The sequence below is a fragment of the Elgaria multicarinata genome, chromosome 21 (assembly GCF_023053635.1).
Source record: "Elgaria multicarinata webbii isolate HBS135686 ecotype San Diego chromosome 21, rElgMul1.1.pri, whole genome shotgun sequence".
In the NCBI taxonomy this organism is placed as follows: Eukaryota; Metazoa; Chordata; class Lepidosauria; order Squamata; family Anguidae; genus Elgaria; species Elgaria multicarinata.
In genome coordinates this window covers 6,533,283-6,550,432 of record NC_086191.1, presented here as the reverse complement: position 1 = coordinate 6,550,432, position 17,150 = coordinate 6,533,283, and positions in this window count along the sequence as shown.

The window sequence follows — 17,150 nt, the reverse complement described above, 5'->3', positions numbered from 1 at the left end:
CTGTTAAAGATATAGGAGCCCAGTCCTCCTTTTCATATGGTCACCCTAATAGTATATGGTGTGTGTTCTGAGCCCCAACAGTTGCCACTACTTTTACAAACTGTTTTAAAGCAGTAGTGTAGATCCTACCTCAGTTAACCTTCACACTTGATATAAAAAATGATCAGAGACAAAATACTCATCCATCCCTAAAATTGAGGGCAAGTAACTTTACCCTCGCTCTGATATGGCTTCAGGAAACAATTTGGAGTGACGGAAATGTTTCCTGCTTTTCAAGTAGAGCATTGCTGGGAGGGGCTAGTTGATCCTGAAAGGAACCAGTTGCACAGTCACCACTGCTGATGTGTTCACCCCACACTTCACTTTTGGGGGTCACCCTGCATCACTAAATCCCCCCCTAACTTCGCACCATACAGAACAGTGTGGTGATATTGGTGGAAGAATCTTCAGCTTGGAAGGTTCAATTTCATATATATATTTTTCTTCCTACGTCTTCTGTTAGAGGCAATATGGAAGTACAGTCCAGGCAAGTGGAAATCTGTAATGAATATACAAACAAACCTCAGCTAGCTGATAATGTAGCACCGTATAAATCAAATTATGTCATGACTTATTTATTTATTTATTATAATAAATAAATGACTAGCTGAAGACCCAGGCTTTTTAAAAAAGCAAATTTTCCAACTACACAAATGCCCTGCCGGACACACCCTCTCCTGGCCCCAGCCAAACACATTATTTCTCTTTCACAACTGGACACATTATCACCAATACCAATAGCACCTTAAACTTAGGCCATAGCTAGACCTAAGGTTTATCCCTGGATTGTCCAGGGCTCAAACCTGTTCATCTAGGTGACACACAAGGGATCCAGTGCTCAGGCAGGGGCGAACCCTGGATGATCCCAGGATAAACCTTAGGTCTAGCTGTGGCCTTAAAGACAGATGGACAGGGCCATATGGATACCCATGAAGGACAACAGACCAAGAGAAATACACCACTGGTGGTCACCTATGGCTCCCAATTGAAACCACGGCAACGGATCATCAGTGAACTCCAACCCATAATCAGCACAGCCTTGGGAGGCAGGCCAGTCCTGGCCTACAGAAAACCTCTCAACCTGAAGCAGATGCTAACCAGCAATAGTACACTCAGGCCTTAGCTAGACCAGGCTATATCCCAGGGTGAACCCCAGGATTGTCCCAGTGTGTCCACATGACGCACAGGGGATCCCGGGATCAGGAAAGGATCATCCCCCCTTGCCCTGGGATGGAGCCCTTCCCCTTGGGCCTGCTTTTTCCGCGGTCCCAGGCTGAACCCGAGACCGCAGAACGTGTGGCCCATTTCCGTGGCTTGACCCCACTCTGCGCGTTTACTCACGCAGAGCTGCACCAAATTAAATTTTAAAAAAACCTCGCCTTCAGCGCACGAGCATTCATGCGGTGCCAGTCCTTTAAGAAAAAAATTAAAAATGGCGGGCGCGACGCCTCTCTTCCTGAAGTCGTCATGCCTTATGTGTAAATGGAGGAGGGATCTCACATTAATCACAATGCAAGATCTTCACTCTTCCGTCCCTGACTTTCAGGTAGGTCTAGCTAAGGCCACAGACAGAGGGATCAGAACATGCAATAGACCCAAGGGCAAAATCTTCCCCAACATCCATTCAGGCAACACTGTCACAGGACCCAACAACATCAGTCCCTCCATCAAAGGCTCTTTCACCTGCATCCTTGTATAATTTGTGTATCATGCCATCCCTGACTTTGTCTATTACGTTCTTAATAAACATACACACATAACACGTAACACGTGTCTTTTTTTCCCATCACTTTTTTCAACTGCACCTTATCAGATTTCCAACTGCACATTTTTTCGCAACTGCACATTTTTTCCCCAACTGCACATTTTGTGTCCTACTGCACACTAATATATATATATATATATATATATATATATATATATATATATGTGAAGATCCCCTCAAATTTGATCAGCAAAAGCCCAGAAGGGAAGAGATTTTCAAACGTCTACTCATCCAAACCATCACCTCTCGTCACATCCTGGGTTGCGTTTCTTGGTCACCGTATGGCGTGACAGAATGTAAGAAGAATGTGGCGGCACGCCAGATACATTCCTCTAGCTGGCATTTGATGCAAGCCAAAGGCGTGCAAAAAAAACCAACTCCTATTGAGAGAGATTTCATTTGCCGCAAAAGACGCAAGGTACTCATTGTGTTAATGAACGGGTTACGGTGAGTTGTTAGCACAACTCATCCCCACTTGATGGGTTTCACACCTTTGCTATAACACAAAGGACGAGACAAAGCACATAATTACGTTTTAATCAACGGCATAAGCCATACATTTTATTAAACTGACCTTGGGGGAAGAAAATATATATTTCTATTTCTTCATTAAAAAAAAAAACACCTGAAAAATACATATGGGAATGCATGCACTACTTTGGATATCTGGTAGCACCTACTACTCTAATAACTATTTTTGTTGAGTGGATGGGGAGTAGGAACACAGAGTTTCCCATGATCCCTTTCTTTGATCCAATCAGTAGCCCCTTTGGAGTAGGGACGTGCAAATCAAGAAAAATCAAACTTGCCAAAAGTTCTCGGAATTTTGTCTCGAAGATCGTTCTGATTTTAAATCCGTATCATCTTGTAAGCTTTCTTCTTCTTCTTCTTTTCACCTGAAAATCCGTACATATTTTCACGTGGGTTTTCTCCCAATTGCGCCCGTCGTTCGAATGCCGTCATTCCTCTCTCACGGATTAAAGTGTACTTGCGTGCATTTTTCAGGTGTACAAATCCTTAGGAGTGTTTTTCAAACTACATATGGTGTCAAATATACCTTTTTTGGGGGGGGGTCAACAAATTACACTGCAAGTTCAGAAATGTACAGATTTGGAATGCAGGTTGCATTTGAGTCCATGTTTGGTGCAAACTGGGTAAATCCTGATCAATGCTGAACTGGACTGAATTTCTCTGACATGGTTGTTTTGGTGCTGCATTTTGTGATGGGAGGAACGCATCACCCACCTCCAATAATGCAAAGATGTTGCCATAGGTGTGCGCAAGGGGTGTGCCAGGCGTGCCCTCAAGCAATACGCACCAAAGTGAGGGGGGCATTGAATAGGAATTCAGCAGAGGATCAAAATGCAGTGAGAAAGGTCCTCTGGCTGCTCTGATGATCATAGAATCATAGAATCATAGAATAGCAGAGTTGGAAGGGGCCTACAAGGCCATCAAGTCCAACCCCCTGCTCAATGCAGGAATCCAGCCTAAAGCATCCCTGACAGATGGCTGTCCAGCTGCCTCTTGAATGCTTCTAGTGTGGGAGAGCCCACAACCTCCCTAGGTCACTGGTTCCATTGTCGTACTGCTCTAACAGTCCGGAGGTTTTTCCTGATGTCCAGCTAGAATCTGGCTTCCTTTAACTTGAGCCCATTATTCCGTGTTCTGCACTCTGGGAGGATCGAGAAGAGATCCTGGCCCTCCTCTGTGTAACAACCTTCTAAGTGTTTGAAAAGCGCTATCATGTCTCTCCTCAATCTCCTCTTCTCCAGGCTAAACATGCCTAGTTCTTTCAGTCTCTCTTCATAGGGCTTTGTTTCCAGACCCCTGATCATCCTGGTTGCCCTCCTCTGAACACGCTCCAGCTTGTCTGCATCCTTCTTGAATTGTGGAGTCCAGAACTGGACGCAATACTCTAGATGAGGCCTCACCAGGGCTGAATAGAGAGGAACCAGTACCTCACGCGATTTGGAAGCTATACTTCTATTCATGCAGCCCAACCACCTCCCCAACTGCACGCCATCAGTCCTGGCAGCAGGATGAAAAGGGATCGCTCTTCTGGGATCCACACTTCAAAGAGGCCAGCAGGAGGGACCCCAAAATCTAATATCACCTTGTAAGCCTCCTCCGGCCAGTGTTAGCCCCACTAATGCTGAGCCCTCCTGCAGTCAAGCAAGCCGAACACAGATTAGGGCATCAGTGTCTACAATGTTTAATGAATAAATAAAATAAAAACATAAGAAGTCCCATGGTGGATCAGACTGAGGGTCCATCTAGTCCAGCACTCTGTTCACACAGTGGCCAACCAGCCGTCGGCCAACGACCCACAAGCAGGACATGGTGCAACAGCACCCTCCCACCCATGTTCCCCAGCAACTGGTGCACACAGGCTTACTATCTCGGATACTAGAACGTCATTTATGATTGAGTCTTCAATAAATTTTCACCATTTTAAAAAAAAAAGTCCCTGGGTGCTCACCCTAGTGAAATGTGATGGCCTATGGAAGTGGGTTCAATTTTGGGTTTTCAAACAGGGCACGTTCTGACGCTTTGCGAACTGAACTGAAATTCCTCTTCATCTAAGGCTGAAACTGGGTGGGTTGCAACCGGCCATCCGAGATGAATGACAGAAACCGGAAGAGAGACTGAGTAAACACCACGAGCCTATACCCCATGAACTCCCTCCCTTCAAATTAAGGGAATTCCATTTAAAATAATGATGGTTACAAGCAAGTGACGGATGAATGGTTACAGCTGATTGGAATTCTTTGTCTTTCCTGGAGGCTCTCAGTTTCCGGGGCCCCAGTCCTTAAGAACCATATAAAAGGAATTGGTTCCCAAAGTTACCCATTCCACTCATCTCCTCAGCTACCCTTGACTACCACCGTCGACCTCGGTAAGTCTCTCAACGCTACAACTTATCTTTGTGAATCTTTGCCCGTGGGATGGTCCACTCGTCTGTCCTCGCAGACCATGGGAAGGTCTACAGGAGAAGATGTAGGGTCCTTTTGGTTGAGCTTGCGTGGATGGCCACGGAGACAACCTGGTTGCACGCCTTTTCTTAAGTGGAATTCCATCAGGGCAAGACGTTGCAGTTCTCCCAGCTTCGGAGACTTGCTGTGAATGGGCATCACCCCCTCCCGAGTTCCCAGGTCTTCATTTTATCTGCTGATGCAATAAGCGATGGCCACAAGGGTTTGCAGCTTGGGGATAATCTGGGCTTGGAAGAGCAGGTGAGGAATGTTATTGGAAAAAGAAGATAGAGATTGCCTGGAGGGTGGAGGTTGAACCACATGATGAGGGAAGAACAATAACATCCAAAGGACACAAAGGAGGACAGAAGCTCAGCTGATGAAAACCTGAAAATGCCCATTAACTTCTATGGCCCTTGAGGGCCTAGACCTGGGAGCAGAGTAATCACAGCCAAATGAGATCAGACACCTAGGAGAGCAGAATGTGGTTTTCTTTGAAGGAGTCGACACCTCTTGTACTTCATTTGCAAGCGGCCCAAGGACAATTCGTAAAATTCAGTGGTTGGGCGAGAAAGGCGTCCTGCACAGCCCTGGAGAGAAACGAGTTTGATTCACATTGGGAATGCAAACTCACCTCATTTTCATTTTTGAACGATTACAGAAACCAGAGGCTGATTGGCCACCGGTATTTGAACCTCTCCCAATTTTGCAATGGAGAAGTTAAAAAAAATGCATGGCTATTTGGTGAAAGGGTGCACGAAAATGGATCCATAGGCAGGGTGTGCAATCACCAATTAGGGTCCCACAGATAAACCCAATTCCATAGGCAAGTGCATCACATGTCATTAGGGGGTGAGCCCAGGGATTTTTCTTTAAAAGCGAACATTTATTGACTACTCAATCATAAAGGACATTTTATTTATTTATTTATTTATTTATTTATTTATTTATTTAACACTGTAGACACCAATGCCCTACTCTGTGTTTGGCTTGCTTGACCGTGGGGGGTCCCTGAGTTGGTGGGGCTTACCCTGGCTGGAGGAGGGGGCTTACAAGGTGATATTAGCCTTTGGGGTCCCTCCTTGTAGCCTCTTTGAAGTGTGGCTCCTGGCAGAGAGGCTCCCAGAAAAGTGATTCCTTTTTCCTCCTGCTGCCAGGAGCAATGGCGCGCTGTCGGGGGGGGGGGGCGTGTGTCAGCACAGCAGCCAACGGACCATTCTCACTGCATCTTGATCTTCCTCTCAATGGCCCCATCAATTTGGTGCTTATTGCTTGAGACATTAGGGTGTTCCTGAGCACACCTGGCACATCCCTCGTGCGTGCCTATGCCCAGCTCTGCAACTTCAATGGCTGGGGAATCTTCAGGGGGGTGGTCTCAGTGCATTTGTTGGCATCCAGTAATTCCCTTTGCTCCCTAAATGACAACAAGCTGTCAAACAAGAAGTGCGGACCCATGAAATAATGTAGGGGTGTCAACCCTTTTTTCAGTCCAAGGTCACAGGCCCAAAGCAGCAGGGAAGGCCCAAGGGGATCCAAGATACCAGCATATTCTTCCTGCCAGTAATTAAGCCTTGAGGGAGATGTTTTAATGCATTACAATAGGAGGCAGTAAGCCTGTGGGCAACAGTTGATGGGGAACATGGACGGGAGGGTGATGTTGCACCGTGTCCTGCTTTGTTGGTCCCTGGTCAACGGCTGGTTGGCCACTGTGTGAACAGAGTGCTGGACTAGATGGACCCTCGGTCTGATCCAGAAAGGCTCTTCTGATGTCCTTATGTGAAATAAACATAAAATCTGGGGACATTCCAAGTAAATTGTTGTCTGAGGAAAGGGGCAAGCACAGGGGAAGGAGTCATCTGAGGAACGTAGCTAGATTAGGATCGCAGGAAGACCGGATTTGGACAATGATTTATGGCTGGTTCACATCAGGGAAGTTGGAGAATTCCATAACAGAATCAAATGAGTTTGGATTTATATGAATCTGACCAACACCTTCTACCAGGAAACAGCTTTTTCCAAGTCACATGGATTCTGCGGACTAGCAGAAAGCTTTCTTTTTCTTACATTTCCAGTATTTTATGCAAATTTACTCATAGAAAAAATATGTTTTAAAAAAACCACACTCATGCCAGCTGAAAATGTGCATTTCCGCCCATAGGCTAAAGCATGAAAATGCATATTTGGGGGAGGGTTGCATATTTTGAGAAGTGCGAATTTGCGCACGTGCGAATTTCTGTTCGGGAAATTGGGGAGGGAATCTAATTTTGCCAATGAGCAGACGATGGAATGAAAAGCACCTAAACAAAAAATTTCTTGATTACATTCTTCGTTATCTTTCTGACCGATCTTTCCTTGAGCAAATCTGTGTATCGCTGGCTGGCAATAATGTATTACAGGGAACACAGGAGTGTTCCCTGTGTTAAGGATGCTCAATAAAATTTATTACTGATCTGGTTGCAAAATTCGCTGGAGAGCTAGGCACCAAGACTCCCAAGAGGTTTCATAATGCAGAGCTGGAGATTTCATTCTGGTTTATGTACTGATCTAGCTCCCCACTCGCAAGTTCTTAATGTATGTTAATGTGATTTTTATTATCCATCTTAACCTATTTAACTAAAGCATGTGTTTTACCCGTGAGGGTGGTTGGTGAACCATCTTTCAAAATGAGATCCTTCTTTTACCTTTCTTTATTTCTTTAGCTCTTCGAACTACACCGGCCAGGATGACTCATCAGTGCAAACTGCCCGCCGTGGCTCCCCCAGCCTGTGTGGCCTCTGCTGTCAAAACCGTGGCTGCCCCCACCAAGGGCCAGACCGTGTGTGAAGCACCAGCGCCCAGTGTGTGTGGGGTCCCCCTCCAGACCACCACCACATGTGGGACCCCCGTGACTGTGTGTGGGGTCCCAGTCCAGACCACTACCACGTGTGGGAAAGCCGTGACCGTGTGTGGGATTCCAGCCCAGAAAACCACCACGTGTGAGACCCCCGTGACCGTGTGTGGGGTCCCAGTCCAGACCACCACCACGTGTGGGAAAACCGTGACCGTGTGTGGGATTCCAGCCCAGAAAACCACCACGTGTGAGACCCCCGTGACCGTGTGTGGGGTCCCAGTCCAGACCACCACCACGTGCGGGACCCCCGTGACCGTGTGTGGGATTCCAGCCCAGAGCGCCACCACGTGTGGGACCCCCGTGACCGTGTGTGGGATTCCAGCCCAGAGCGCCACCACGTGTGGGACCCCCGTGACCGTGTGTGGGATTCCAGCCCAGAGCGCCACCACGTGTGGGACCCCCGTGACCGTGTGTGCAGCACCATCCCAGCCCACGTTGGTTCCGCTGAGCTCTTGCGTGCCACTAACCATACGTGTCGTGCAGCCCACGTGCACATGTGCAACCTGTTGTGCAGCTCACACATGCCAGTAGGAACCACAGAAATGAATGGAATTGACAGCTTCGGACTTGACCAGCGGAATGAAGATTAGCTTGTGTGCTTTTGCACGACTTTGGCTCTCCAAGTTACCTCCCAAACTTTCATTCTTCCTTTCCAACTCCTCTCTGCCCTTGGTGTCCTTTTCTCCTGTCCTTCAAGGAATAAAGCGATGGCCTGCTATGACCTTTTGTGGGGTGAGCCGGGCCACAATATTTTGTTCTTTATTGTTAACATTTATGGTGTGCCTTATTTGCAAAAGGTGCTGAATATAATCCTAGGTGATGGATCTTCACCCACTCCCACCCCATGCCAAACCCTGGCTCATCTTTGCTCTGTATTTATTTATTTATTTCTTCTCCTAGCCCTGCTTAAAATGTAACCGAACAGCAAATAAAAGCTACAGTTTGTGGCAAACAAAAAGAAACAGGAGCTTCTCTGTCGTGCGCTCGTATCTCGACGTTTGATCGGAGAGTTGTGGTGGTGGATGAAAGGTAGCAAGGAATTCAAAAGTGGGGGGGGTGTCAAGAACAGGAGGTACCAGTTCTGGTGCTGCACTTTGAGAAGGTTGTAGAGAACTTCGAACATGTTCAGAGGAGGGCAGCAGCAATGGTTGGGGGATCAGAGAAGAAGATATACATGGAAAAGTGGAAGAGATTTGGATTGTTCTAAGCTGGAGATAAGACTGGGGCCACAGCTAGACCTAAGGTTTATCCTGGGATCATCCAGGGTTCGCCCCTGCCTGAGCACTGGATCCCCTGTGTGTCACCTAGATGAACAGGTTTGACCCCTGGAAGATCCAGGGATAAACCTTAGGTCCAGCTATGGCCAATGTCAGACAATGGGATCACAGTCTTGAAACCCCCAAAGAACTGTCTTCTGTGTGATTGAATGGGCTTAACTTAAAGAAGGGTAGATTCTTTTACTTGATCGGGGAAAACGTGAATGTTTTCACCAGGAAAAATATCAACAATCTGAATTTCCCCCACCGGCTAAAACATACAGATTGGGAAGAGTGGAGGAATGCACCTTTTTGGAAGTGTGCATTTTTGAAAGTGAACACAAGTTCAGGGAATTGTGAACATTTCCCGAGAACGGCATTCCTCACTGTGTTCACGTTGGTATGATTTGTGAAGATGAAGGGAATTCTTGTACATCCCTAGTTATGGGTTATTATTATTATTAATATTAATTGATGGCTCTATATAGAGCCATCAATTTTCATAGTGCTGTACAGAACATAATAAAACAAAATACAAAACACCCTGCCATATGGCTTACATTCTAAAATCACAGTAACAAACAAACAGGAAGGGGAAAGGCCAAGCAGCACGGGGGACAATGAAACAAATAATAAAAACTAGTATCGTCACACTACAGATTATAAGCTTTTGAGAAAAGAAATGTTTTCAAATCTTACTTGCTGGAAGTCTTCCGGGAGAATCTGAGCAATTGTTTCTTGGAGACGTTCCAGCTCTTAATTTCCTACATTGAACAGGGGGGGTTCAGTTAGATCAGGGATGCTCAACCTTTTTGGTCCAGAGCGCCACAGCCACTGTGTTCAGGGACCCTGGGGCCATTGCACAGATGGACACACACTTGTATGTACTTTAGGGTGACCATCTGAAAAGGAGGACAAGGCTCCTGTATCTTTAACAGTTGCATAGAAAGGGGAATTTCAGCAGGTGTCATTTGTATATATGGAGAACCTGGTGAAATTCCTTCTTCATCACAACCGTTAAAGCTGCAGGAGCTGTACTAGAGTGACCAGATTTAAAAGAGGGCAGCTTTAACGGTTGTGATGAAGAGGGAATTTCACCAGGTTCTCCATATATACAAATGCCACCTGCTGAAATTCCCTTTTCAATACAACTGTTAAAGATACAGGAGCCCTGTCCTCCTTTTCATAGGGTCACCCTAATGTACTTACGCATGGATGAATGAACACACACATGTACATGCATACATACCCACATGCACACTGTAGTGGGGGGTTTAACTGTGCCCCCATCCCAGTGATCAATGTACATTGATGGTGCTATATAAATAAATAATAATAATAATAAAATAATAATAATCCTGCAGCACGATTCCTGGGGTGGGAGAGGCTAGAGTTTCCTCCTCCTCCTCTTAACCCTAACCCTTTTCAGCACCACTGCTTCTGTGCCACCATTAGTTCTGTTATGAATTATGGTATGGATAAGAGCAGCCCATTCCCAGCACTGGATTATGCCTGTTGGGTGTCTGCTGCAAAATGGTGAAGAAACCATCCGTGCAGTTCCCATAGCTGAAAAGATCTGGCAGGAGAACTGACCTTAAATTTTTCACTTAAAGTGAAACAAGGAGGTACGTTTGGGGTGGGGGGTCCTCTTCCATTTGTCTCCAGGATGTTGAGGGAAGCCAAAAGATTGGATGGATGGATGGATGGATGGATGGATGGATGGATGGATGGATGGATGGGTGAGTGGATGGATGGATGGATGGATGGATGGATGGATGGATGGATGGATGGATGGACAGTGAATATCCCTGGGTGTTTGCTGTTGGTACCATCAATAGTGGTAGCTATGAACCTAGTTGCTCTATCACTCTAATTCACTGCCTACCACAGGGCCAGAGAAACTGAGGGCATAGCTAGACCAGCCGATATCCCAGGGATCGCCCCGGGATCAACCCTGTGTGTCTACATGATCCCCAAGGGATCCCAGGAGCAGGGAGGGATGATCCCTCCCTTTCCCCGGGATATCAGCATAGCCTCCCCCCGCACCCCCGGCTGCTTTTTCTGCAGTTTCGGGATGATCCCAAGACCGCGGAATGTGTGGGCGGGCGTCGTGGGTTGTCCTGGCTCCTCGCGAGTAACTGCGAGAAGCCAGGAGCCAGGCATCCTGGCTTCTCGCATCAGGGGTGGGATGGGGGGAGCAGGGGAATTATTATTATTTTTTAAAAAAAACCTCAGCTTTTGTACATGAGCGCTCATGCGCTTACGTCCCCTTTTTAAAAAATGGCGGGCGCGACGTCCTCTTCCTCCTAGGACGTCACACGCCGCGTGTAGACAGAGGGGGAGATTCCGCGATAACCATTTCGCAAGATCCTCCCTCCTCCGTCGCGCTAGACCCGGTAGGTCTAGCCATGGCCTGACATGCCCACAAACACAGGAACGGGAAGAATGGGATTAGGATGAGCAAACGGCATTGCCCAACCACAGCTCAACAAATAAAAAGAATTAACCACGAGACGAGCTACAATCTTGCATGAGTCTTTGCCTGACCTCTGTTTCCAGGAAGTCATTAGGAAATCAATTCGCTGAAGGAAATCCACCCTTGATCTTCCTGCATTTACCTATTGCCTTCAGCCCATTTCTTCCACAGGGAAACAGCAGATGGCATAAACAAATAACCACCCAAGCTAAGGATGTTACGCCATGCATGTGGGGCAAAGGAAAGAGAAGTCAACATCTCATGGTTCCTTTTCTCCATACTTTTCCTTTTCTTTTCTTTTCAAGTACTTCATTTGAAGGTTGTTGTGTTTTTTTAACAGGGGCACAAAACTTTACGCCCTGAAGCCAAATCCAGCCTGCCTGGGGGGGGGGGGGGTTCCGTCTAACAATAATCGGTACGTGCATAGATTCAAATGCATGAAACGTTCCAACCCAGTCCAGGTTAAGGCCTAAGCAGAGCAAAAACAATCTAGGAAGACTACCAGTCATTTCCTACAGGCAATGAATAGGGTGGGAAAGCTCCATCAAAAACCTTCTTTTCTCTGTCTACTGGGTCAACGTTTTATTCCTTCATCATGTCTAGAACATTTTCCTTTCATTTATTTAGGTCCCATTAAGACACATTCCTAAGGATACATTTCGGTTCGTCAGTCAACTGTGTCAAAGCAATATTGCCCCAAATACAGGCCTTTTAATAAGCCTGAAGACTACAAAAAAAACCCACGTATTTCTGAACGCCGTGGCATGTTGCAGGCGTGCTTGTGACAAAACAATCCTTTCCTCAACTACGCGTGCCTGCATCCCTCAAAACAAACCACTTCTATTTACGATCTGAGAAATTATCCCGTATTTCCCTATCTGATCACAGTCTTAATTTTATGGTGCCTTTTTTATAGCCTTAGTGGGTGTTAGGTGAACACCCTCTGCTGTGGAATCTGATAAGAAGACTGCAAAGTCTATCATTAATATCCTGTCACATGTTTTTCGTCCCTCTTGCAGCGGGCCTGTCTGTGTGAGACTGGGGCCGCAGCTAGACTTAAGGTTTATCCTGGGATCATCCAGGGTTCACCCCTGTCTGAGCATTGGATCCCCTGTGTGTCACCTAAGCCACAGCTAGACCTAAGGTTTCTCCTGGAATCATCCAGGGTTCACCCCTGCACTGGATCCCCTGTGTGTCACCTAGATGAACAGGTTTGACCCCTGGATGATCCAGGGATAAGCCTTAGGTCTAGCTATGGCCTTACTGGTGCATCATTTGGGCCCGTTTACGGAGTTGGATAGCTATGCTAGGTCCCAGGATTTATTCCGTTGCTGCCGTAACAGCTCGAGGCTAGCAGATAAGTCTTTGACAACATCTCAAGCTTCAGGCTACTTGGAGCCAGCCGAAGTAGCAGAGATGACAGACATCTTCCTGGCTGGTTACCGGCTCATTATTAGGGCCAGCTTCATCGCAGTCTGAAACACTCTTGAAGGACAGGATGATGTCCAGAATGCAAAGGATTAATGGGCAGAATATGATTCCCTGGGGTTATCCCAAGGGGCAGACCATCACCTGCACTGGTGCTGTGCAACTGGAGATCATTATAGGGTCACATAGGGAGGAAGCAGCAGCCAGGCACCTCTCCACCGTGCCTGGGTCCAGCACCAGCTGAGAGCCCCCTCCCTCCTGCTACCAACTGTCTCTGCAGAGGCCACCAGTGAGGGAGGAAGCAGCAGCCAGGCACCTCTCCACCGTGCCTGGGTCCAGCTCCAGCTGAGAGCCCCCTCCCTCCTGCTGTCACCTGTAACTGCTGAACTTTCCAACTAAGATTGTAGTGCCTGAATTTGCTTTCCTTTCCCCCCTCCTCCTCCCTCCCAATCCCTTTTCCTTTTGTGTCATGTCTTTTAGATTGTAAGCCTGTGGGCAGGGACTGTCAAGAAATACTTTTGTAAGCCGCCGTGAGAGCCTTTCTTGGCTGAATGGCGGCATAAAAATCCTTAAATAAATAAATAAATAAATAAATAAACATATACACCACTGATCTTAAGAAAGGATGTCAGTGGTTACCAAGACAGGATATTCGCCTTATGGTCTTGCTTTGTAGTACGACCTTGCTTCCTTTTGCTTTAACGATGCTGTTAATCTGCTTTCTGTTTCATAAAAGCTGTTTCACAGCAGTTGCAGACTGAGGCACTTTCTACACCGAAGGGCTATCCCAGGAAACTGGAGGGAGTCATCCCTGCCTGCTCCCGGGATCCCCTGTGTGCCATTTGGTTGCACAGGGATGATGCTAAGATGATCCCAGGATATGGGCATGGTGTATACACGCCCTAGGTTGACATTTTCATCAAGGCTTCTACCACAATGCCAAGATCTTTTTCTTGATCAATCAACACTAGTTCAGATCCCGTCACCTTATACCCGAAGCTGGGATATATATTTTTACTTTTTTATTTATTTTTTGCTCAAACCTGCATCACGTTGAACTTAATTTGCCATTTAGGCCACAGCTAGACCTAAGATTTATCCTGGGATTATCCAGGGTTTGCCCCTGCCTGAGCACTGGATCCCCTGTGTGTCAACGAGATGAACAGGTTTGACCCCTGGACGATCCAGGGATAAACCTTAGGTCTAGCTATGGCCTTAGATGGCCATTCTCTCAGTTTGGTGAGATACTCTTGGATCTATTCACAATCCCTTTTTTGTTTTAACCACCCTTGGTTAAACAAACTTGGCCACTTCGTTACTCATTCCAAATTCCAGATCATTTATGAACAAGTGGGAAAGTATTGGTCCCAATATAGATCCCTTTGATGCTCCACTATTTCTGGGCACCACACTTCAAGAAGGACGCAGACAAGCTGGAGCGTGTTCAGAGGAGGGCAACCAGGATGATCAGGGGTCTGGAAACAAAGCCCTTTGAGGAGAGACTGAAAGAACTGGGCATGTTTAGCCTGGAGAAGAGAAGATTGAGGGGAGACATGATAGCACTCTTCAAATACTCGAAAGGTTGTCACACAGAGGAGGGCCAGGATCTCTTCTCAATCATCCCAGAGTGCAGGACACGGAATAACGGGCTCAAGTTACAGGAAGCCCAATTCCAGCTGGACACATCAGGAAAAAAATCCTGATTGTTAGAACAGTACTACAATGAAACCCATGACCTAGGGAGATGGTGGGCTCTCCCACACTAGAGGCATTCAAGCGGTAGCTGGACAGCCATCTGCCAGGGATGCTTGAAGGTGGATTCCTGCACTGAGCAGGGGTTTGGACTCGATGGCTTTAAATGCCCCTTCCAACTCTACTATTCTATGATTCTATGATTTACAACCCTCCATTGGGAAAATTTGCCATATGTTCCTACTCTCCACTTTCTGTTCTTTAAACGTTACAGATCCAGAAGAGGAATTCTACTCTCATTCCATCACTGCTAAGTTTGTCAGGAGTCTTAAGTGAGGGGCTTTGTCAACAGCCTTTTGGAAGTCCAAGTGAATCATGTCTATCGGATCACCCCTGTCCACACATTTACTGACACTCTCAAAGAACTCTAGAAGTTTAGTGAGACAGGAATTGCCTTTGTTTAAAAATGTAATAAATAAATAAATAAATAAATAAATAGTATGTAGAGGTGTGTCTGTCTATCTAAATTGCTTATCATTTAAAGAGGGCAAAGAATCTAAAGAAACCTTCAGATAGTTTTATAAAGGGTGATACCTTTTTTTAAAAAAACGTCTTGGCTGCAAAAGACAGTATGAGTTGTAATTCTGCTACCTCCAGTACCCAGTGTGCACCAGTTGCTGGGGAACATGGGTGGGTCCCTGGTCGACAGCTGGTTGACCACTGTGTGAACAGAGTTCTGGACTAGATAGACCCTCGGTCTGATTCAGCAGGGCTCTGATATTCTTAATTATTTTATTTTATTGTCTTCAGTTCCTTTTCTCATTTCTTTCCATCTTGCCTGTGCCAAAGATGAACATCAAAAGCAAAAGCAAACCTAAAATGCCGGTCTCTGTTATCTGATTTGGAATCTACGTCTGCATTACACGGTGAAACTCATTTGTAATTAGGTGTGTTAGCAGCCTGATCTTAACAGCATTGCCGACAGGGAAAGTATGGGCTTAGACAGAAAGAAAGAAAAGCTCTACAACTCCCAGAATGCTGCTAGTCATGCTGACGAGGGAATGCTGGGAGCTGTAGGACTTTTTCTGTCTATACGTGCATACGGTTGTGCACTTTGTCTTTCAACAAAGCTTCATCAAAGATGAGCAAATCAGAAATACTTGAAAGGTTGTCATACAGAGGAGGGCCAAGATCTCTTCTCAATCCTCCCAGAGTGCAGGACACGGAATAATGGGCACAAGTTACAGGAAGCCAGATTCCAGCTGGACATCAGGAAAAACTTCCTCTTTGTTAGAGCAGTATGACAATGGAACCAGTTACCTAGTGAGGTTGTGGGCTTTCCCACACTAGAGGCCTTCAAGAGGCAGCTGGACAGCCATCTGTCAGGGATGCTTTAGGGTGGATTCCTGCATTGAGCTGGGGGTTGTAGTTGATGGCCTTGTAGGCCCCTTCCAAATCTACTATTCTATGATTCTATGATTCTACGAAAGTTGTAGGCCAAAACATCTGAAGGGTTGCAGAAAAGAGAGTTGTCAGTAAGATACCAATCACTTCAGGCCCATAGCCAGAAATGTTGTGGCAAGAGGGTATTAGGATAGCTGTTCTCCTACTAGACTGCCCTCTGTTGGAAGGGCAGTCAAAGGACAGTCTTCTATTTAAAGGTGTCCTCCATTTGAAAGGGATGTCCAGTTACATAAAAACATTAGAAAAGCCATACTAGATCAGACCAAGGATCCATCTAATCCAACGTTGTGTTCACACAGTGGCCAACCAGCTGCCCACAGGAAACCCACAAGCAGGACATGAGTGCAACAGAACCCTCCTGCCCATGTTCCCCAGCAACTGATGTACATAGGCAGGCTGCCTCTGATACTGGAGGTAGGATAGAGCCTTCAGGACTAGTCACCATCGATGGCCTTCTCCTCCAGAGCAGTAGTCTTGGAGTTGTCCATTCAGAGCACCTGGAGAGCAGACTGAGAAGGCACACATCAAGACTGAGTAGGTCACCACTATGTGTTGTATTTCTCATTAAATTATAGTAATCAGCTCTAAACTGTGCATCTATACATACAAATGAGCACATGGAAATTTCATGCAAATCAATGTCCTCTCCCTTTTCAGGGATGCATAAGTTCCCCCCCCCCTCCAGGGGCATCATTGTAGGCAGGGAATCATTTCAGAATAACCAGACCATAAATACAGGTAGCCTAATACATTTTTAATAAATAATATTACAATATTAATAAGCCACTGGCCAACTTTTGAGTTTGCAGCCATGATAAGTAGGTGTGGGTGGGTGTTTCAAAAGAAAGCCAAGGAATAGAGTAAATGCTTTGGGTCTGAACGAATGGACAAGAGAACCAAAAAAAAAAAAGGAAGGATGAGAAATTAAATCCATCCATACATGTTTTCTTCAAAAGAGAAGAAATGGACCAATCATGTGGACCTAGTCATGAGTCCAACCAATCAACCACTGAACATAGGTCCAACCAATTAGGGTCCCACCAACTGCATGTGAGCCAACCTTGTCAGTGCCAAGGCCTTCCGTTCACCTTAGGGAGGATTCCATTCAAACTAATGATACTGGTCAGCAAATTGAAGATGACTAGGTGGGGCAGGTCTGGGTTTTCTT